Raw genomic sequence first — 24,836 nt, 5'->3', positions numbered from 1 at the left:
AGGATGGAAGCATGAGACTGTGCATCGACTATCGGGAGCTCAATAAGCTTACAATCAAGAACAAGTATCCGTTACCCAGAATTGATGATTTGTTTGACCAATTGAAGGGAGCCAAGTACTTCTCCAATATCGACTTAAGACCGGGATATCATCAACTAAAGATTAAGCCAGAAGATATACCAAAGACAGCTTTCAGGACGAGGTATGGACATTATGAATTTTTAGTGATGTCTTTTGGATTAACCAATGCCCCGACATCGTTTATGGACCTGATGAACAGAATTTTTAAGGAATATTTGGACAAGTTTGTTATTGTGTTTATAGACGACATTTTAATTTATTCAAAGACAGAAGAGGATCATGCAGCACATTTAGGAACAGCTTTGGAGATTTTAAGGAAAAAGAAGTTATATGCTAAATTCTCGAAGTGTGAATTTTGGCTACAGGAGGTTCAGTTCTTAGGACACATAGTCAGTAATGAAGGGATCAAAGTAGACCCAGCAAAGATTGAAGCAATTACAAATTGGAAAAGACCGAGAACACCAACAGAGGTAAGAAGTTTCTTGGGATTAGCGGGATATTATCGTCGATTCGTTCAAAATTTCTCAAGGATTGCCACACCATTGACAAATCTTACACGGAAGAATGAAAAGTTTATATGGAACGATAAATGTGAAGAGAGTTTTCAGGAATTGAAGCGAAGATTAATCACGGAACCTGTTTTGTCACTTCCCGATGATCAAGGAAATTTCGTAATTTATAGTGATGCTTCTCATAAAGGACTTGGATGTGTTCTGATGCAGCACGATAAGGTGATTGCGTATGCGTCAAGGCAACTAAAACCACACGAACAGAAATATCCTACTCATGATTTGGAGCTAGCAGCCATAGTTTTCGCTTTAAAAATTTGGAGACATTATCTATATGGAGAAAAGTGCGAGATTTACACGGATCATAAAAGCTTGAAGTACATATTCACACAGAAGGAGCTTAATATGAGAGACAGAGGAGATGGTTAGAATTGATCAAGGATTACAACTGTACAATTAATTATCATTCCGGTAAAGCGAACGTTGTAGTGGACGCGTTGAGTCGGAAGAAAAAGTTAAATGTGTTATCAGTACCCGAAGAAATATATATGGAATTTTAGAAACTGGAATTGAAGATTAGAGTTTGCAAGCCTGATGAAGCAAAAGTGTATAGTATGACTTTCCAGCCGAAGTTCTTAGAGAAGATAAAGAAGTGTCAAGAAGTAGTAATGGATCAGGACATAAATCGTTTAGTAGGTGAAGAATTGTGCACGCAAAAGGACGATCAAGGTATTCTTACGTTTTCTTCTACAATTTGGATTCCACCATTAACGGAGTTGAAGAATGAAATTTTACAGGAAGCTCATAATTCAAGGTATTCAATCCATCCAGGGAGTACCAAAATGTACAGAGATTTAAAGGAAAATTATTGGTGGCCAGATATGAAGAGGAAATTTACGGAATGGGTTAGCAGATGTTATACATGTCAGAGAGTTAAAGCAGAGCACCAGAGACCAAGTGGATTGCTACAGCCATTGGAGATTCCAGAGTGGAAGTGGGAGCATATTGCCATGGATTTCATAGTTGGATTACCAAGGACAAAAGCTAATCATGATGCCATTTGGGTTATAGTGGATAGACTTACCAAGTCAGCTCATTTTCTGCCTATAAATGAAAGATTTTCACTCGATAAGTTGGTCCATATGTACCTGAAGGAAATTATAGTTCGTCATGGAGTTCCTGTGTCTATTATATCTAATCGAGATCCAAGATTTAATTCAAGATTTTGGAAGAGTTTTCAAGAATGTCTGGGAACGAGACTGAATATGAGTACGGCTTACCATCCATAAACAGATGGCCAGAGTGAAAGAATGATCCAGACAATCGAAGACATGTTACGTGTTTGTGCTATTGATTTCAAAGGAAGTTGGGACGAGCATTTACCTCTGGTAGAATTTGCTTACAACAACAGTTATCATGCCAGTATTGGGATGCCACCCTACGAAGCTCTTTACGGACGCAAATGCAGATCTCCAGTGTATTGGGACGAGGTAGGGGAACGCAAAATACTTGGACCTGAATTAGTACAGCAGACAAAGGAAGTTGTTGAAGTTATCCAGAAGAGATTGATAGCAGCACAAGACCGTCAAAGGAAATATGCTGATCAATCAAGGAAAGACATGGAATTCGAAGAAGGGAATTTGGTATTACTAAAAGTATCACCGGGAAAGGGATTAACGAGATTTGGAAAGAAAGGAAAGCTAAGCCTAAGATATGTCGGACCTTTTGAGATTTTAAAGCGCGTCGGCAAAGTAGCTTACGAGTTGGCGTTACCTCCGCACATGGAGCACATTCACAATGTTTTTCACGTATCGATGCTTAAGAAGTATAATCCAGACTCCAGGCATGTAATAAAATATGAGCCAATAGAGCTTTAGGCAGACTTGTCATATGTAGAGAGTCCGATAGAAATTCTAGAGAAAAGAGAGAAAGTATTGAGAAATAAAGTGGTAAAGCTAGTAAGAGTATTGTGGAGAAACCCAAAGGTTGAAGAGTCAACTTGGGAGTTAGAAAGTGATATGAGAGTAAAGTACCCTCATTTGTTTTCTTAGGAGATTCTGAGGACAAAATCCTTTTAAGGGGGGAAGGATGTAATATCTGGGATATATCGTGTAATTATTTTTGCTAATAAATAATTATTATGAATGTTCAGTGTTTATTCTGTGAATTATTTATTAAGTGTTAAATGTGTTTGGATGTTTAAAAATAATATTGATTGAGTATTTTAATTTTTATATGTCCAAAATAAAATATAGATAATTGTCATATCTTCCGAATTATTTTTATGTTGATTTCTGATTTTATAGAAAACATATGGATTTTATAAAAATCTTTTTCCAAGTATTTAAAAACTATTTTATACAAACGGGAACCAGCCAACGTCATCCGTTTTTACGTTTTTATAACCCGAAACTCTTCCAAGAACTCCTTCCTAACCTAATTGCAATATTCTGAGCATTTTCCATGTTTCGACTATTTCGATCCGGCGTACGGTTTGTCCTGCGCGGGTCCTGGCGCAACATTTTTGATACATTATTCGTTTCGGTAAATCAATAAAACTCGTATTTTCGATAAACGGGATCTTTTTATTAAACTTTCACAATTATCACCTCGTAATGCGTGTAACCAGGCGCTGAGACCAAGACCGCAGTACAAATTGTACTGCTTTGGATAATTATCCCAAAAACCGGTACCGTTTGGATCAGTTTTTATAAATAAACGTACCATTTTATATCCGGAATGATCCAACGGGATACTAATTTTCCGTAATTATAAATAGCCTTTACCGTATTTTATTCCGTATCAAAAATCATTTGCAGAAAGTAATTATATAATTTTCCAGAGAAAATTCATATATTCATAAACCTTTCTGAGAATCAAACAGCAATTCGAAGGTGTTAGTGATCTCTGTTTTCAAAGCTTGAGTAACCAAAACGAAGGGTTTGAGAAGTACTGTCAGATTCTGGAATCCGTTTTATTGCAGAAATCAAGGTTTATTTTCTATATTTTTATTTATTTTCGAATTATTTTGATTAAAAATATGAATTTTTGTTCGAATGATTGTTTGAATGATTTGATGATTGCATGTTGTAGAGCTTGTTCTCCTGATGATTTTGATATATTATATGACTGATTTGGAGTTTAATAACATGTTCAAAATTGAGTTTGATTTTCGAATTTTGAAATTAGGGTTTATAACCCGTATGAATGTTCTTAATTGAAATTTGGGGCTTTTTGATTTAGGGGTTATTAGCTGTTGTATTATAGTTGGTTGTGTTCCTTATGAAATTTGCAATCGATTGGTGTATAGCTCATTAACAGAGGATTAATGAATCAAAGGGAGTTGTGTTTTTAAGTTTACGTCAAGCTCGCCGGAAACCGGCGAACTTCCCGGCCATTTTCCGGCCAGCTCAGGGGTTATTAATGTGTTTTGATTGCATGAATAGATTCCTGGTTGTCTGTAGATCATATTTGGAGCTTGTGGTGGGGTGAGGATGTCGGGAACGTGTTCTCCGACCATCCACGAAGTTTTCCGGCGACCTCCTGTAAAAATTGCAGTTTAGTCCCTGTACTTTTGAAGATGGTGAAGTTCAGTCCCTGAACTTTCCAGAATTTGCAAGAATAGGATTGCTATTTTAAAAATATTCAAAAATCATATTTTCTATTTATTTTAATTATAAAAAATCCGTTTTTAATTTCTGAAAATTCCAAAAATTATTATTTTAATTCCAAAAAATATTTTTAATTCAAAAATAAATCAGAATTAATTAGTTAATTAATTTCAGTTAATATTTAATTGATTAATTGGTCAATTAATTCGAAAATTAATTAATTAATTGATTTAATTAATTAATATTTGATTTTAATTAATTATTTAATTAGATTTAATTATTAAAAATGATTTAAAAATTCTGAAAAATAGTTTCGATCTTTAAAATATTATTTAAAATTGTTTTCAAGGCTCGATAATTATTATAAAATTATTTTGAAACCAGATTTGGCCAACCGAACCCTGTTTATTATTTTAAAATTGATCCAACGACCCGTTTTAATTCAGAAAAATGTTTTAAAAATCATTTAAAATACCCGAAAGCCTGTTTATAACTCGAGGCTTCTTTATAAATGATATATCATTGACTGTTTTACGTGTTATGTGCTATATGTGACTCGGTGGTTGACTGTCGGTCTATATGTTCGATATTTACTTGTTATTAGCGTAACTTTCAATCCATTAATCAGATTTGGGTAAAATGAAGGGTAGATAGAAGTGTATGTCGAATAAAATCGTATTAGTTGAATATTGATAGATGCTTATGATATGTGAGCAGAAGAGACAAGGCGTAGGAAAGGGAAACAGATAGTCGAGGAGTAGACGGTTGTGATTGGAAGTTAGTGCAGTATAGCAAGCTAGTACCCGGCAAGTGTCCTGAACTTTCTCGAGATATATTGTAGTTGGTTGATAGTCCTTTTTTATATTGCAAGTGCTTTGAAGCACTGAACCCAAAACCCTGATTCCAGTTATTGATCTTGAGCCGTAAACCTTATTCTTTCTAAACCATTGATTGTTGTACAACCAAATACGAACCACAAATATACTATACTACTCCACAAATACATAAAAACTAAATACCAAACACTGAATCGAATTACTTACATACTTAAACCATTATACCTTATGCTTTGAAAGGCCAATTCCTGGTAACCCTGAAACATTGATTCCTTTGTTATCCAATTCTTTCATTACCTAACAGACAAGCTTTGAAATTTCCATACTGATCCCTTGTAAAGATTGAAACTATTTCCTTATCGAACATTCAATGTTGTTTATGAATCTGTTTATTGCTTTACATTGTTTATTCTGTTATTATAGAATTGGATTGTTTTTATAAAATTGTGGACCAGATTCGTAGTCAGACCATATTAATGGTCAAGTTAGGCCAATGTATGCCTTGGATCCAGTAGTTAGAGCAGTGCTGTGTGCTTTGCTCGGGGTTAGTGCATGACTGATCAGCAGCCTAACCTTAGTTTTTAAAATGAAAATATAATATCCAATTCTAAATCATAATTCTCTGTTCACTTGATATCATAACCTTTTCACTTGATGATCATTATTCTCAGTTTTGTCATTGTGACTTGCTGAGCTAGTTAGCTCATTTGTGCGATATTGTTTATGTTCTTTTCCAGTTAAGAAGGAACCAGTTGGTAGCGAGGATCCCCAGTCCAGCGCGAGAGCTAGGGGTTCAGGTTGATCGAGTTAAGCTAGTAGGCATCTTTTGAGATAATTTAAGTTTTTAAAAGTTTATAATAATGTTTAATACTTAGTTCTGAGTTTGAATAGTTGGGATTTGGAAGGTTTGTAATATAAGTGTGTGTTTGGCTTGTGTGCATAGTTTAACCTGTTGTGGTCCGTGGTAGTTGGTAATTAGGGTCACAGCATATTATTATTATCTTTATTATTGTTATAAGTAGGTTATAAATAAGGTGTGTGTGTGTGTGGACCCCAAACTTCTGACTCGGGTTTGGAGGGCGCCACACATTATGCTCTTAAAGATCCTTCAGAATACATTGAACCTGAAAAAGAAAAGGTCTCTATGGGCAGTGGTCTGCAGCTAATCTTGACTGAATCACTTGACAATGTAATGTACAATAACATTGTTAACTGTGACACAACCAAACAAATCTGGGAAAAAATAGAGATTTTATGCGAAGGAACGGAGGAGGTTAGGTCAAACCAAATGAGGATTCTTGTGTTTCAGTATGAGGGGTTTGTGGCTAAACCAAAAGAAGGAATCACTGAAGTTTTTGAAAGGTTCAATGAATTGATAAATGACTTGCAGCTACATGATAAATATTATGAGGCTGATGAGGTTAACCTAAAGTTTCTGCTAGCTCTTCCTAATCATCTTGAACATAAAATATCAGCTATTAGAGAAGGAAGAGATTTAAGTAGAATAACTTTGGAAGTTCTATATGGAATCTTGAAAACTTATGAACTTGAAATGATGCAAAGAAAGTCATTGAAAGCACATCATGGTCATGTTGTTGATGGTTTAAGTGATTTAATTGTGAATGGCAGAGAAGAAAGTGAAGATGAGCAAGATGATCAAGTTTTAGTTGAGCAAGCTATGGAATAAAAGAACAAAGGACCCCATAAGCAACTTATGTTGGAGCTGGAGGAAGATGAATATTATACCTTGGATGAGCTAGATGAAATGGACCAATCCATGGCTTACTTGACTAGAAAATTCTCTAACATTAGAGTCAATAAGCCAAGGTTTTTCAATGGCAAGGGACAACCTTCCAACAATAATAATTGGAAACCAAAAAATCAGTACAATTCAGTTAGCAAAAGTGGCTACAAAATAGGATTTGTGGACATATTAAAGATAAGGTACTTCAACTGTGATGAGTTGGGTCACTTTGCTACTGAATGCAGAAATCCTAAAAAGGTGAAGAAAGACAAGGCCTATCTTGAGTTGGAAGCAAAGTATGAAACTCTTTTGAAGAAGCAGTCCGAAAAAGCTTATATTGCAGAAGGAAAGAGTTGGGATGACACTGATGTTGATGATGAGGATGAAGAAGTTGGAAACTATGCCCTCATGGTCTTTGAGAAAGGAGAAACAGCTACTTCAAAATCAAAGGTACCAACTCTAACCACTATTGATTTAAATGCTAGTCAATATAAGGAGACTTTTGAAAAGATGAGTGTGGAGATGTTTCACATACACATTAGCTTAGTGGCAGCTACTGAGGAAGTCAGTAGGCTAACAAAAGCAAATGAGAAGTTTGAGAGTGAAAAGCAAAAGATGGATCTACTGCTCATGGAGTTTGAGTCAATCAAGCAAGAAAATGAATAGTTGAAAAACAAGCTGAAGTGTGCTGCTGAAATTGAAGCTGTGTTGAGGGAAAAGTTGGAAAAGAATGAAGTCAAGTTAAAATATTTCAGGAATGCATCCGAGTTGGTTGGACAATACCATGAGAAGAACAAACCATGTGCTAACATAGCTATTGGTCTTGATTATGATGCTTTGAAAAACAAGAAGAAAGATATATGTGGCAAATGAAAAGCAATAGAAAATGAAGATGTACCAGCTATGTTGAAAAAGGTTGGTTCACCTATGTTTAAAGCATGTGAAGTAAATTTCAGTGAAGATGTGAAATCTTTATTGTTGAGTTATAACTTTTTGCAAGGCGTGGAATTCATGTTATTTGGTTTAATTATTTTGGTTTATTTAATTTCTACTTACGAGAAAAAGTTATAAAATTTCGCGTGTATATAAATGGGCCTTGAATAAAAATTGTCATGTATAATGTCACATCATTTGAAAAAAATTGTCAAAAATATTTGTTGTAATTAAGTGAACTATTTTTTTTTCTAATTCGGTTATTTATTTCGGTATTGCATAAACAACTCCGTCTTCCAAAACTGAAAAAGAAGCCCATGGCCAACCAAGATTCCAAGACACATGTCAAGGAAATGAAAACTGAAGATGCAAGAAAGAAAAAGAGGAATAAAAATGGAAAATTGGGATAAATAAGAGCAACAATTTTGATTATGTTGCAGATGCTCCAAGGAAACCATGTCAAAAATGTGGCTATGTGAATCATCTGACTCACCTTTGTAAAAAGGTTGTTAGCAAGCCAGTAGAAGAAGCATACAAGTATAATGAAGCAAATGCAAATGATCCCTACTCATTCTGTGACAAGTTTGATTGCATTCCTTGTAACTTGAAAGTGATGAAAAGTTGCCAGAAGCTGAGAGTATAACTCAAAAAAGTAAAAATTGGGTCTGCATCAAAAAGGGGAAAATGCACAACAGTCAATGAACTCTATTTTATCTGAAACAACTCATTCTTATCCTGCTCACTCTGTTAACAAGAAGAAAGTACCCAACACTGTTTGGGTTGCTAAACACACTTAAACTCATTGTGTGTAGGGAAAAAAGAAGAAAATCTTATGGATCATAGACAGTGGATGCTCAAGACATATAACAGGTGATATGGCCCTGCTATCACAGTTTGAGGAAAAGGCTAGCCCATTAATGACTTTTTGAGACAACAACAAAGGTTTCATAACGGGATATGACAAATTGATTTCTGGAAATGTTGTCATTGAAGATGTAGCACTGGTAGTTGGTCTTGAAGTAAATCTTCTCAGTGTCAGCCAATTTGTAGACAAAGGTTTCAAGATTTTATTTAACAAAGAAGAATGCACTTTGATCAGCAAGAAAACTAGTGAAGTTGCTCTAAAGGAGCAAGGAAATGAAGCTTATTTGTTGCAGACTTGGACTCAGCAATGAGGATGGAATTTGTTACTTCTACACCAAGGCATCTATAGAGCAAAGCAAACTATGGCATAAGAAGCTGTCTCATTTGAATTTCAAAGCAATCAATACTCTAGTTAAAAAGAAGTTGGTGAGAGACATGCCTAATCTGGAATTTGCTCAAGATGAAGTCTGTGATGCTTGTCAAAAAGGGAAAATGAAAAGATCAAGTCACAAGAGTAAAACTATGAATTCAATAAGTGCACCTTTGCAACTTACTCACATGGATTTATTTGGACCAGTTAATGTCCAGTCAATTTCAAGAAAAAGATATGCACTTTTGATGGTGGATGACTACTCAAGGTACACATGGGTAAAATTTATGTACTCTAAAGATGAGACTCCACACATCATAATTGAGCACATCAAGAAGATTGAGAAGTAGGCTGAAGATTAGAATTGTGTGAAAAGATTGAGGAGTGACAATGGAACAAAATTCAGGAATGTAACCTTAACTGAATTCTTCAAAGACAAAGGCATTGTTCAAGAATTCTCAGCACCTAGGACACCTCAACAAAATGGTGTAGTTGAGAGAAAGAACATAACATTGGTGGAAGCTGCTAGAACAATGCTGCAAGATGCAAAGATGTTAACTAGTTTTTGGGAAGAAGCTGTGAATACTGCATGCTATTTTTAAAATAGGTATCTCATTAACAAGAATCTTGGCAAGTCACCCTACTCAATCTTATCTAAAAGAAATCCTACTGTAAAACATCTTTATGTGTTTGGAAGCAAGTGCTATATTTTGAAGGATAACTCTGAATATGTGGGAAAATTTGACTCTAAAATTTTTGAGGCAATTTTTCTGGGATATTTATTGAAAAGAACTGCATACAAAGTCCATGTGATTGACAAAAAGAAGATCATGGAAAGCACAGCTGTTACTTTTGATGATGACAAATGTCCAGACTTGGAATGCCTTGATGAAAATGAAGTCGAAGCCCTCAAGTTTGAAAATCTCAACATTGATAGTGATTTTGATGATGAAGCTGAAGCCAACACAAATCACAGAGATGATGAAGAGTCTACTGAACAAGTGAATCATGGGAGTGAAAGCTCAGCTCAAACACCTGAATTTGATAGCACAAACTCAGGGGGAGAAAGAAGAGAAAATTCTGGAAGTCATGCCAGTGATGGAGAAGAAGCAAAAAACACAAGTCAACAAACTCACACAAGGATGTGGGATAGAAGTCACACTAGAGAAGCAATTATTGATGATCTAACTGATGGATTGAGGACTAGAAGTGTAACTACAAATGAATGCCTTCATGCATATTTTCTATCACAAGTTGAGCCAAAGAAAACTGAAGAAGCCCTTTTTGATCCCGACTGGATATCTGTTATGCAAGAAGAGCTAAATCAGTTTAAAAGAAATAAAGTTTAGAAATTGGTTCCTGTACCAAAGAACAGGAGTATAATTGGAACAAAGTGGGTGTTCAGGAATAAAATGCATGAAAATGGAATTGTCACCAGAAACAAAGCAAGGTTGGTTAAAAAAGGCTACTCACAAAAAGAAGGAATTGATTACGATGAAACTTTTGCTCCAGTTGCAAGACTTGAAGCAATAAGGATTTTTCTTGCATTTGCTGCACATTCAAATTTCAAGGTATATCAAATGGATGTGAAGAGTGCATTCCTTAATGGTGAGTTGGAAGAAGAGGTTTATGTGCAACAGCCACCTGGCTTTGAAGATACAGATTTTCCAAATTTTGTATATAAGTTACTAAAGGCTCTCTATGGACTTAAACAAGCACCGAGATCTTGGTATGATACACTGTCATAATTTTGATTAAGCATGGATTCACTAGAGGTACTATTGACAAGACTCTCTTCTACAAGAAACATGGTAATGATATGATCCTAGTTCAGATCTATATGGATGATATTATCTTTGGTTCCACTAATGAAAAGATTTGTCAAAGGTTCTCCAAGCTTATGCAGAGTGAATATGAAATGAGTATGATGGGGGAATTAAGTTACTTTCTTGGACTTCAAGTCAGCCAAAGAAGTGATGGAATCTTCATTAGCCAACCTAAGTATGTCAAATATTTATTGAAAATATTTGGCATGGTTTATTGTTCACCTGCATCTACACATATGTCTACTATAACAAAGTTGGATGAAGATAAAAAGGGAAAAAGTGTAGATATCACAAGCTATAGTGGAATGATTGGATCCTTGCTTTACTTAACTGCAAGTAGACCAGAAATCATATTTACAACATGTCTGTGTGCAAGATTTCAAGCCAATCCAAAAGAATCACATTTGATGGCTGTGAAGAAGATTTTCAGATACTTGAAGGGGAATCCAGACTTGGGATTATGGTATCCTAAGGGAACTGGTTTTGAAGCTGTTGGATACACAGATGCAGATTTTGCTGGATGCAGGGTTGACAGAAAGAGCACTAGTGGAAGTTGTCAGTTTCTTGGACAAAGATTTGTATCCTGGTATAGCAAGAAATAACAATTTGTGTTAACTTCCATAACTGAGGCTAAATACATAGCTGCAGGAAGTTGTTGTGATCAAGTGCTTTGGATTAGAAATTAGCTAATGGATTATGGCCTAATGTTACACAAAATTCCAATTATGTGTGATAATACTAGTGTTATATCTATTGTGGCCAGTCCAGTTAATCATTCTAGAACAAAGCATATTGATGTAAGGTACCATTTTATTAGAGAACATGCTGTAAATGGTACCATTGAGCTTATTTTTGTTCCAACAGAAAAATAATTAGCTGATATTTTTACTAAACCTTTGGATGAAGCAACTTTCACCAGACTTGTAGGTGAAATTAGAATGCTTAATTCTTCATCTTAAGGCAAGAACTCAGCTAACGTTTTATAGCATATTAATTTCTAATAAATTAAAATTCATTTGATTAGTTGAAAATTAACTGAAATATGAATTATAAATATTTCAGAAATCTCTGTATATTTATTTTTCAAAATTCAAAGTTTAGCTTGGAATTTTTAAATTCTAAGAAAACTGTTTAAATGTTGATTTGCATTTTCAATATATAAAATCAGCACAAGGAAGAATCAAAGTGATCAAAAGTATTTAGAGAACTGAGTTCTCGATAAGTCTAATTGACTTATCGACAAGTCATTTTAAGACTTCTCGAGTGAGTTCTTGATAAGTCAATCTCCTGAATTCCCGAGTGACTTCTCGATAAGCGTTATTATGACTTATCGATAAGTCATTGTAGAGTTCTTTATAAGTGTTAACTCATAGAGTTCTCCACAAGTATAATTTTAGACTTATAGATAACTCAGAACTGGAATAATTTAATTCAATAAATTATTTTAGTAAAATACTTTTGGCAAAATTATTCTGATTCTATTTGGATTTATACAAATAAAAATTGGAAACAACTCAGTCCATTTTGGACAAACTGAGTATTTATTTGACATCTCGACAAGTCAGTTTTAGTTCTCTACAATAGTAAATTAAAATGACTTCTCGATATGTAATTCTCCTTTCAAAATGACTTCTCGATAAGCAAATTCCAAATGTTTATTTTTGAGTTCTGGGTAAGTCATTTGCTTTTACTATAAATACTCAGACATCTCTACATACATATACTTACGCCTTCGAGAACTCTAAGTGACCTAATTTTTCAATGACCTAGCTTTTTCAATTCCAAACCGATTTTCTCTCATTTCAAATCCTTTCTCTCTAATTTCTTTTACCCATTAATCTTCACATATACAACAATGGCATCAAACACTATTGTACCCTTTATCCCAAAAGAGACCAACTTCCTTGCATTCTCAGATGCAAATCAAGCTCTTGAAGCTTTCAAAAGCTTTGTCAAGTTCTTATCTGAAACTTACTTTGTTGGAGCTCTTACAGCTAATCCAGTTCTCTATCTGGATGTATTGGGGGATTTCTGGAATACAGTTATAGTTAGGACAGTTGTGTATGAAGACCAATCTTCAACTTTAGTGGTTAACTGTCAAACCAGAGGACAATAGGTTGAGATAACTGAAGCTGATATGAACCTGTCCTTGAACAGTCCAACTGACAAGCTAGTAGAGATTCCAACTCAGGAGGAGCTGTATGATTTCTTGGACTTTATCAACTACTCTGAGAAGATCAACTTGGCTAGCTTGAACAAGAAAAATCTAAGGAGGGAATGGTCTTTTCTGTTTGATTCTGTGGTGAGGGCTTTCACATGCAGGAAATTAGGATTTGACAATATTTCTAGTGTTGTTCGGAAGCTGTTCTACTCAATGGCTCACAACAAACAGATTAATGTAGGACACTATATTCTGGAGGAATTGAGCACCGGGCTCATCATGCCATTAACTTCAAGAGGTAAAGAAATTTTTCTTCCTAGATTCATTATGTCTGCTTTAAATCATAAAGTAGATGACATACATATGCTTGAAGGTGTAGATAGGTCATTAATAGGCAACTGTAAACAAGTGTCCAAATTTTATTTGGATCACGTATTACTTAGAATAAGGTACAAGTGGGTCTTAGATTAACACCTTTCATGAATGAAAGATTTAAGACCTATCCTTACCCTATGCCTGACATGAGGACCAATGAAGTTCAATCTAGTGCAACAATGGTTCCTGAGCCTGTGAAAGCACAAACATAGGCATACCCACTAGGACCTTCCCCATTTTGAGCCTACTTCTTCAAAACCAGTAGCTGCTAGAAAATTTACCACTTCATCCTCTCAAAAGGGTGAAGTGAGTAAAAAGAAGAGAAATGAGGTAGCCCTTACAATATTAAATGAGAGTGGTGAGGAATAAACACAACCTGAGTCGCCTTTGGTCAAAAGAACAAAGAAATAAAAGAAAACTGAGTTGACCACTCAAGGCACCTCTGCATCCTCTCAAAAGGATGTAGTTATAAATAAGGGACTTGAACAGACTCTAGGGGCATCCTCTCAACAGGGTGTCTCTATTGAAAAGAGCATTCTCCCAAATGCACCTTGTACAGAGTCTGCACCTGCACTTGACAAAGTTCAAGTATATGAAAGGAGAAATAAGGATAGCACACACCATGAGAGCACATCAATTGAAGCTTCCTCATCTATTCAGGGGTGCTGCCAACACTCACTACTGAACAATAACTCTTATTCTCTCAAATTCCTTCTTCATACACTACACTTGAATCCAATCATCAAGTGCAAACTCACTCAAGTGACATGATTCAAGAAACCTTTCTTACCACCCAGACATCAAATTTAGATGGTGAGAGGCTACTAGCTGGGGTAGACCTTGATGACACCATCACAAACATGGAAGATTCATCATTTTTTACTGAAGACCCCATGGTGATCAAAAATGCACCTTCATGTGCAAATCAGCCTTCACAGGCTGTAAGGTTTGAGGGTAGTACTTGTACTCCTGAGGGGGAGCTATCTAAATCATCTTCAATTCAATTGGAGGTTCCTGTCACAAGAACAACTCCCCTCAAAACCCTGACTGAAATTGCATTAACAATTGAAGCTGGGAGTACAATTGCCAATGAACCTATTATGGGAGATACAAGATCATCACATTCATGTGACAGTGCTTTACAAGAAGCACAAGGGTTTGAGACTGGTGCACATGACAGTAACCCAGTCAAATCCCCTCCAATTCAACTGGAGGTTCCCACCACAAGTGAAGAACAACAACTTGTCATAATCACAGAGCAATCTGTGAGTGAAACTGTGACTCCTGTCACAGGTGGTTATGTCCTATCTCCTTCAACCATCTAACCAACCTTCTACTTCTCAACCACAAGAATCTCACCCCATCTCTCAATGGCTACAAGAAGCTGCGCCTCCATCTTCCATAGTAGATGATCTCTTAGTTGATTAACTTGGTGGCCTTGCTCAAATCTCTCAACAGCTTCTCACATCCAATATGTCAAATTAGGACTACCAGGCCATCATGTTATCCTACCAGAATGATGTGGAAGAACAACATGATAAAATTGTTGATGAAGCTGGTCAGGATGCAAATTGTGATAAATGGCTTGACAAGGAGTTTGCTGTTGAAATGGATGTTGTAATAGCCCAATTCAGGGAAGAATACCTTACCATCTTGGGGAGCAATGCTAGATCCTTAACCCTACAGGAAGTATATGATGCAGTGAATGAAGTATACAAGGCTCAAATCAAAGCTTTCCATGATTTTGGAAAAGCACTTCAGATTACTCTCACTGGGAATCAAGACAAGATAATGAATATAGTTAGAGAGAAGATGGATCAAATCATTCCTTCACAAACAGAGGTCAAGAATAAATTCTCAACTTTTGTTGATCAAATATCTAGGTATGATCTAAGTGGGGTGGAAACTAGTATCGAGAACATGAGAACTTCATTTGTAGCCCTGCATGACCAAGTTCAAAATCACATCACAAACTCCAATGATTCAAGACTAAAGCTGGATTAAATGCACTCTAACAGATACACTCCTTCAGCCTTGCTCATGGAAGAAATTAAGAAGGCTGTGCAGGATACATTTGGAGTCTCTGCTTCATCTACATCTCAATCCTCATCTCATTTGTAAGTTCAGGAACTTCTACAATAAGTGTTGTTAGGGCAAAAACACGCGCTAATATTCATGCAAGTATACGCGTTCGCAAGTAGTATAAGATATAAATCAGATTCGTTTCCACAGAGACTGGTTTGGGTTAAGTTCAATTTATGCACCTATGCAACAATGTATGGTTATCGCTCAATGCTAAGACAAATAACAAATTGGGTTTTGATTAAACAAAGAGATTATATTAAATAATATTAACTAAGAGAATTGAGGTTGAATTACTATATATGACAAACATGGGATCCTAACTTCATTAAATAGTTCATTCAATAGCCTTTTGTTCTTAACCTTAGCATGTAATGGTGATGACACTAATCAGATAACACGAAACTAGTAAACGCCAACTTTCGTTGTACGAATACCCTACTACCAAGCATCCATAAAAGAGATAGAAGTTGAATAGACACCAATTATGCTTAGTCCTTATATGTATATAAGAATTGAAAACATAACGGTTTAATGCGCAAGTTATCTATCGTGATTACATTGGACAAGTAAGATGGTTAAAATTACCTACGAATCATACATAACAAATACATGAACCTATGCTAGCATGGAAAGTTTTAAACCTCTATATTCACTTTCGCTTCAATAGAGATTAACACGCTATCTTATATGTTAGTACGCACATAAGAAGAATAAGCACAACCAATACTAGGATATCAATCAATCACCACATACCAAGATATTGAAACAATTTAACTATTGAAATCCATAAGTAAATCCGTTAGAACCCCACGATAATGATTAGTTCATAATCAAACTCATCATCACCATGGGTTCCAATGAAAGCATGATAATAAACAATATAAGAGTACTAGGGTTTAAAGACAAACAAAAAATAAGCATCCAAGTATCAACTATATTAAAGAAAATAAAAGTCTTCTTCTTCGTAGCCTTATCGTGCTCTCTAGGTCTTCTTATTGCTCTCCCAGGCCTCCTTCTTCTTAAAAACATATTTTTATTGATATATATAGGCTTCTGGTCGTTCTGGACTTCCAGACTCTCAAAATCAGACTGGAATCAGGATTCTATAAAAACGACCTGGCGCGGGCGCGCGCTATCATAGCGCGGGCGCGCTCTATTTCTATCCTTCTGGCGCGACAGCCCCGCATTCTAGCGCGGGTGCATCGTGCTTTTGTAGTTTCAGTGCGGCCACCCCGCTTCCCAGCGTGGGTGCGTCGTGCTTCTGTAGTTGGAATTCTGAATTTTCTTCTTTTTACTGTAACTTTTGCTCCACTCGTCAGAATTTGATGAATAAGCAGTCCACGCGAAGCTCTCAAGATCCTCTACAAATTGGGAATGGCTTTGACTTCAGATTATTGGCTCTTTTCAGCATATATTCAATAAAAGCTCTATTCATCCTCCAACTAGTGCCTGAGATGCAAAAACACAAAATACATCAAAATACCAATAACTTGAGTCCAAAACACCAACTTAAACCTGAAATGAAGCGTTCCAAATAGATATAAAATCCACTTATCACACCCCCAAACTTGAATCGATGCTTGTCCTCAAGCATAAACAGACTCAAAACTACAAAACAAACTTAATGCATGAATGCAACTAAATGATAATGCAATCGAACCCCTCATAATAACCATAACAAACCAACAAGCTAATGCCTCTAAGAATGCAATGACTCAAAATAGAGCTCGAATAAATCCCACAAACCAACTCACAAACCAGAAACGTGCACGTGTGGATGCTTAACAGATATACTCTCGACACTAGATCAATAACCATAACTTTTCTTTCATAAAAACAATCACAAGTTTATAAATAAAATAGACATTAAACGCATAATAACTCACAACACCTCCTTTCTACTAGAGTTATACAAGGATTCATGCAATTATTGAACACATAACAAAGATGCTTACTTGACCGTGCAATGAATGAGGTCCCAAAAGACTTATACAATAATACCCATGTAGCGAGCGTTAGGTTAGCGGATTCCAGACTGTCAAAGCCTTAGGTCACTAGGCACAAAGTCCCTTAGAATTTAATAACTCGAGTATTAAAGAGCTCACTCTTGATCAATTATACATAAACACATACTTTTTTCTTTTCTCTTTTTTTGAAAATTTTCGAATGAGTGTGTTTCACTCCATCTCATTCAACCCTAGACTACTCATAAAACTATAAGCCGACTACTAGCCATTTGACGCCTAGCCTTACAATAACTAGCAATAAAATCCTGCTTTTCTCCAGTTTAAAAATCAGTGCTCTTACGTCATTACGAGAATATCAAAAATTCTAAATATAACCAAGCGATTAAATCTCAACAACAAACAAGTATGATCATGATCTAGATCAAAAGCAACCCTATAAGACTTTGTGAAAATATTTGTTTCTGGCATGCAAATCAATTCATTAGGACTTAAACATCCCTCTATTCGTCATCACTACACTCACATCAACGTCAACCAATCAATCAGAAATAGCTCAACCTAAGGGATCATGTTATATGCGCGCAAATGAAACTACATGGACTCTCATATATGAAAAATCATGTAAAAATATGAACGAAATACAACTAAACATGCAACATGAATCTATATGAATCTATATGAACTATATGGACACACACACACACTAATCCTTACATTATCAACCCCAAACTTAAAATTTTTAATGTCCTCATTGAAGGAAATAATAAGGATTTCAGGCATACCTAGTCGTCAGAAAGATCACCCTTTTCGGGTGGAGGATCAGGTGGTTAATCAACCTCGACACTAGTGGCTCGGAAAATAGTGCCCAAAGCTTGTGTCAAGTCTGCAGCAAAACGACTGTGAATGTCGTGCATGGCCTCGATACGCCTAATTACTCGCCTGTACTGCTCATCACCAACACCGGTCCTATCAACTACCTGCTGCACATGAGAAGAACCCTCTGTAGGCACTGGAGGATTCGTTCGACTACCCTCTATATCATCAAAAATATATCCCAAGCCCTTATCATGTGGTGCACCTAAGAATGCATAACTCAAGTGATCTGGTAGTGGGTGAAGCTCAAGTGTGGAAACATCTTCAATAGACGGCTCGAGACACTCCTGAGAAATTTTCAGCTCTGCTAACCCAAGAAAATCGAATGGCGTATCCAACTTCCTCTTCCACGGAGATGCATTCAAAACCTGCAGTTGCTCTGCTCCTTCCTTGTCATCAATAACTGATTTGCCCATTAAGGATATCTCTAAGGTCTCTGACTTTGGCAATTGCTTAAGTTCCGAATTCACGACAGAGTCTACCCACTTTACTTTAAAGCACTCCTCTTTAGTTGTGGGTAACTTTATTGCCTTGAACACATTAAAAGTGACCTTTTGATCGTGAACCTTCATCGTAAGCTCTCCTTTTTGCACATCGATCATAGTTCGACCAGTATTTAAGAATGGTCTCCCCAAGATAATGGGAATCTTCTTATCCTCCTCAAAGTCAAGAACTATAAAGTCAGCAGGAAAGATAAGTTTGTCCACCTTGAACAAAACATCCTCCACTATACCTCGTGGATAAGCGATGGAATGATCAGCTAGTTGCAATGACATGTATGTTGGTTTCAGATCAGGTAGACCAAGCTTCTTGAAGATAGATAAGGGCATCAGATTGATGCTAGCTCTCAAATCACATAAACACTTATCGAAAGACAAGTTTCCAATAGTGCAAGGAATAGTGAAGCTTCTAGGATCTTTAAGTTTCGGAGGCAACTTCTGTTGCAGCACAACACTGCATTCCTCCGTAAGAGCAATGATCTCTAAGTCATCGAGCTTCACTTTCCGAGAGAGAATACCTTTCATAAACCTTGTATAGCTAGGCATATGTTCAAGATTTTTAGCAAAAGGTATGTTGATATGAAGTTTCTTGAACACCTCCAGAAACTTAGTAAATTGCTTATCCAACTTCTGCTTCTGCAGCCTTTTAGGAAAAGGGGGTGGAGGATAGATCCATTTCTCCCCTGTATTAGCCTCAGGAGGAGTGTGTTCCAAAATAATCATCCTTGGTTCCACCTCTGCTTCCTTCTGCACTTCTTCTTTAGCCACAATCTCATTTTCTGGAATTGGAAAGGGTGCAGACGCACCTATATTCTGGACAGAATTTTCAGACTCTTCATCTTGTTGAATTTGAGGACTTACGACCCTTCCAGACCTCAAGGTGATGGCGTTCACCTGTTCCTCAACTTCCCTCTCGCCTGGATTGGCTTCTGTATCACTAGGAAGCGTTCCTGGTGGTCGATTCAAAAAGGCGTTAGCAATTTGTCCTATTTGGTTCTCCAGATTCTGGATAGAAACAGCCTAGCTTTGGCATATAAGAGCCTGGTTTTTGCACATAAGTCGCAACTCCTCCAATTCAGATTTTTCAGTCGAAGATAGACCTGCACCTCCATGAGTTTGTTGTTGAAGTTGGAGTTGTTGCCTTGGTACGAATTGTTGCTGAAAACCAGGAAGATTGAATTGCTCGTTTCCAAACTGGTGGAATGGCTGTTGCATCACATTCTGATTGTTGCTCCATCTCTAGTTAGGACGATTCCAGTTGTCAGGATGATAAGTGTCTAGAACTGGTTGCTGCGTTCTCTGAAAGTTACTCATAAACTGAGCTGATTTACTAGATATAGCGTATTGCTCTGTCGCATGCGAACCTGCACATAGCTCACAAACATTGGTTATCTGATTAACACCATAGTTAGCCAGAGAATCGATCTTCATAGACAACTCCTTTAGTTGAGCATTGATAGCCGTAGCTGTATCCACTTGAGGAACTCCTGCTACCTTTCCTTGTGGCAATCTCTGAGTTGGATACTGATATTCATTAGCAGCCATCAGTTCAATTAGATCATAAGCTTCCTCATAGCTCCTTGCCCATAATGCTTCACCTAATGCTGCATCGATCATGGGTCTTGACTGTGCTCCCAAACTGTTATAGAAGCAATTGATGATCATCCAATCAGGCATTCCATGATGTGGACACTTCCTAAGAATCTCCTTGTAGCGCTCTCAAGCTTCACACAAAGATTCTCCCATTTGCTGCTCAAATTGAGTAAGAGCATTCCTAATTGCAGCTGTCTTTGCCATAGGGAAGAATTTTGTGAGAAATTTTTGAGCAAGATCTTCCCAAGTAGTAATCGAACCAGCTGGTAGAGAGTGTAACCAGCTCTTAGCCTTGTCCCTCAGAGAGAATGGGAATAGTCTCAGCTTCTCAGCATCTTCAGAAATACCGTTGAACTTGAAGGTGTCGCAGATCTCAATGAAATCCCTAATGTGCATATTGGGATCTTCTGTTGAAGAACCCCCAAACTGGATTGACTTCTGCACCTATTGAATTATGCCAGGCTTGATCTCAAAGGTATTAGCTGTGATAGTTGGCCTGACAATGCTATATTGACTGTCATTGATTCTAGGTTGAGAGAATTACATCAAGGCTTTCGTTTGTGCTGCTGGATCTCCCATTGTGATGAGTACCTGAAACACAACAAGTAATCGTGAAAGTAAAAGAGTCTGAGTCAGTGAACTTTAACGACCACTGATGACAAGCACATAAACTAAAAATTAACACCGAGTCCCCGGCAGCGGTGCCAAAAACTTGTTAGGGCGAAAACACGCGCTAATATTTACGCAAGTATACGCGTTCACAAGTAGTATAAGATATAAATCAGATTCGTTCCCACAGAGACTGATTTAGGTTAAGTTCAATTTATGCACATATGCAACAATGTATGGTTATCGCTCAATGCTAAGACAAATAACATGTTGGGTTTTGATTAAATGAAGAGATTATACTAAATAACATTAACAAAGAGAATTGAGGTTGAATTACTATATATGACAAACATGGGATCCTAACTTCATTAAATATTGTCAGTCCCTTAACAATGTAACAAAAATTACAGAAGGGGGGTTGAATGGAATTCTTGAAACTTTTTCTTGAATAAAAATGTTCTAACTCAAATATATATATAAGTGTGAATTGATTAGCAGAATGTGGAATAGTTACTTGAAATGAATCAAAACATAAGTAATTAAAAACAAGAGTCTTTAAAAACTTTCTGGTGGATTTGAATGATTCCACAGAGATATATAATATATATCGAGAGAACTCTGTGTGCAAAAAAAAGCTCACAGCTGCTTACAAAATGATAACAACTAAGAATGAGAGAAATGCTAAGAATGCAACTTACAAATATTTCTCTCTTGGTTGCTTAGTTCCTTAGTTACTATTCTATTTGCTGCTTCTTGGTTTATATATCACCAAGATTACAAAGTAATAAGACAGGATAATAAAATAAAAACTATCAACTCTAATACAAAGCTACTTCATTACTCTATTCCAGCATCTTTGAATATCTTCATAATAGCATGGAAATGACAATGCTTCTTTGTTCTCGAAAACCTAGTTGAATAGGCTACCACATTCCATTTGCATACACTCGATGCATGTGACTGTGTTATCACTGTCAACAGATATTTGAATTCTTTACCCGTCGGGTTTATGATCATCCGTCGAGTTATTGATCATCCGTCGAGTTATTGATCATCCGTCCGGTTGTTGATCATCCGTCGAATTCATTGTTGGTTATCCGTCGGGTAGCAATCTGGCACTTGACTTCATTTTATTTATGCAGAATTACAAGATATCATATATGTACAATTAATCAACCTATTCTGCATATCTAGTTAAAGTCAACTTGACTTAAGTACTACTACAGATTCTAAATAATGTGTATGCAGAAATTTGCTACAGACTTATTATTACATAAGCTACTCACTCGATGGATAATAAATCATCATCCGTCGGGACTATATTGAGTCATCCGTCGGGACTACAATCCTTATCTGTCGAGTGCTACAATTTCACTAAGTAAAATCTACCAAGGTGTTTTGTTCATGAAATCATCAAATACACAACATATACACAACAATCTTCCCCAATTTATGTCTACTGGAATTGTAGCCATAAATTAAGAGATACTTGATGATAACAAAACACCCTAAAAATATAACTTTAAAGGAAAGTAGATAATACTGAAAAGTACTTCAAATAACAGAATGTATAAAGTTTAGCTCAGAGTCATTTTCAAGATGCTCCTCTAGCCTAAGCAGATTTATCTAGTTCCCTGCAGGTCTGGATCTCTTTCCAAGCTTTCTGTTGTTTTCTTCAATCTGATTTTGGAGCTGCCTGTGGAATTTCAGTTCATCAGATTCTGAGAGATTTAGCTTTTCTTGCATTTCCAAGAGAGTCTCATTGCTAGAGATGCTCAATTGGTCTTCTAATCTGAAAAATCTTCTCACTCCTTTGTCATTCATGAACTCCATCATCCAGTAGGGCCTTAGATTCACTCTTCTCCCTGTGTAAGGGATGATTAGAGTCTTTGGGAGTGCATCTTTAGCTCTAACACTCCTTAGTTCTTCAATCTTCTTCAGAACCAATCTTCTAGCAGTAACATTGAACCCAAAGTTCTTCTTGAAAGATGAATAAACCTTAATCATTACAACTTGGCTTTTTCGAAGGATCATGTGAAGTGGCCACTGAATCTCCTTTCCTCCCTTGTATTTGAACACTAACCTTTCAGGTAGGTTTCTATATGCATCAATTCCTCTCACTTCATCTAGTTCATCTAGATAGAGATTTAGATCAGAAAACTCCTTGATGTCACACAAGTACATATAATCTCCCTTGTTGACTTTAGATTGAGCTTTGACTAGAGATTTGGATTTGAGAGGTGACAACTTCACTTTCTTGACTGCTCTTGATTTTGTTCTCTTTGGCTTACTAAGGATTGGCAAATTGAAGTCAGGAATTGGTATGTTCTCCCATTTTATTGGCTCATCCTTAGGCACAATAGGTTCACCATGAATGTTCCTGTAAGGATCCACCACCTTGATATCTTCAAATACCACAGAGGGTTTTGATGCTTGAGTTGTAGTTGGAGTGGATTCCTTGGGAAACTGATTCTCCAATTCCTTATCAACAATGTCCAGTTTCCTTTTGGTTCTTTTAGCCAATTCCTTGATTTTTGGAGCTTTCTTCTGTTGTTCAACTTGCTTCTTTGGATCTTGAGATTCAATGATTTCAGATGGCTGAGCAGGAATTTGTTTTGATGAATTTACAACATGTAGCTTGGCCAAGATAGCAATTTGCTCTTTCTTTTGGTTAGCCTTTTTAACATCTAGAGCAGCTTGCTTCTTTTCCTGCTTTAATTTGGCCTTTTCTTCTCTCTTTGCTTCAGCAAATTGAGGATGTCCAGCCACTACACAAATTTCTTTCCCATTCCTGAAAACTTTAGCAATTCTTTTTTTTCAAAGCTGAATCAGCTGGATCTTTGTAGAAAGCAATTGACCTTGACATAAGCTTCTTTTCATCAGGCTTAGGTATCTCATACACAGTATCCAAAGGGTTCTTCAATGATATTTTGGATAGTTCACCCTTGGTTTCAGAATTATTTCAGCCTTTGGAGATTTGATGCAGGATGACTGTCCCCTTTCCAGATAGTTCATGCTCATCTCATTCACAGAAATTTGCTTGACTTGAGAGTGATGGATGGCTGACTTTACTGGCTCCTTAACTAGTCCAAACTTCTTTTGTATATCCTCATCAATCTTCTCCCAGTTGATTGGCTTTAACTGCTTCATTTCAATTGCTCTAATGTTGCTTGCTGCTGCATTTATCAGATCTATACTGTCTGTAACTGGTGGTTTTGAAATAGTAATTGAAGGCACAATTACTTTACTGATTTGAATTTGAAGCCTCTCCCCCTCACTTGGTCCTTTCTCCCCCTTTTTGTTATCATCAAGTTGAGTAGAGGAGGGGGTTTGAGCAGCCACCAGTTTTTGAAGTAAATCTGTCTGTTGGGCTTGATGAAGATGAATGGCTGTTAAAGATGCTTTCATGGCTGACATCCTTGTATCCAAGGCATCTATTTTGGTTGCAAGATCAGAATTTTTCCTTAATTGCCTCTTGATGTCAAGCATTGTAGCTTCTGGAAGCTTAGAATCCATCTTGTTTGAAATGGCCTTCTTCATCTCCTTAATATCACCCTTGATGGTGTTTACATCCCTAGCATGTTGGAAGCCTTGAATTTGTTAAAGTTGCAGTGAGGCTAGATGTGCCTGAAGGAGCTTCTTGGTGCTGGAATTTGAAGTGGTTTGAAGAGCAGTATTTGTCTGATTGATTAGTTGGATCAGGGTTGTCTTGAAGTAGTGCTCATCACAGTGCTTTGAAAATGCCCATGATGGCATACCTGATCTTGAACTGGAACCTACTTCTCCCCTATGTCCATTGCTTCATCTTCACTATCCCCACTTTCATCACCAAAGAAATCAGCTGAGCCACCAGTCTCATAATCCACATCACCAGCTGTAGAAGGCAAAGCTGTGATGGC

At 36.6% G+C, this 24,836-nt stretch overlaps 1 non-coding gene across 1 annotated transcript; it reads left to right on the top strand.

The window, feature by feature from the left end:
- Window positions 1-20,410: 20,410 nt before the first annotated feature.
- On the top strand, window positions 20,411-20,517 carry LOC141688331 (small nucleolar RNA R71). The gene has a single exon (XR_012561779.1). It is a non-coding gene; the product is annotated as a small nucleolar RNA R71 (small nucleolar RNA).
- The last annotated feature ends 4,319 nt before the right edge of the window (window positions 20,518-24,836 follow it).

This window comes from Apium graveolens, chromosome 9 (assembly GCF_009905375.1).
Source record: "Apium graveolens cultivar Ventura chromosome 9, ASM990537v1, whole genome shotgun sequence".
Lineage (NCBI taxonomy): Eukaryota > Viridiplantae > Streptophyta > Magnoliopsida > Apiales > Apiaceae > Apium > Apium graveolens.
The sequence above is the reverse complement of the archived record's forward strand: the minus strand, read 5'-3'. Positions and strand labels throughout refer to the sequence as shown.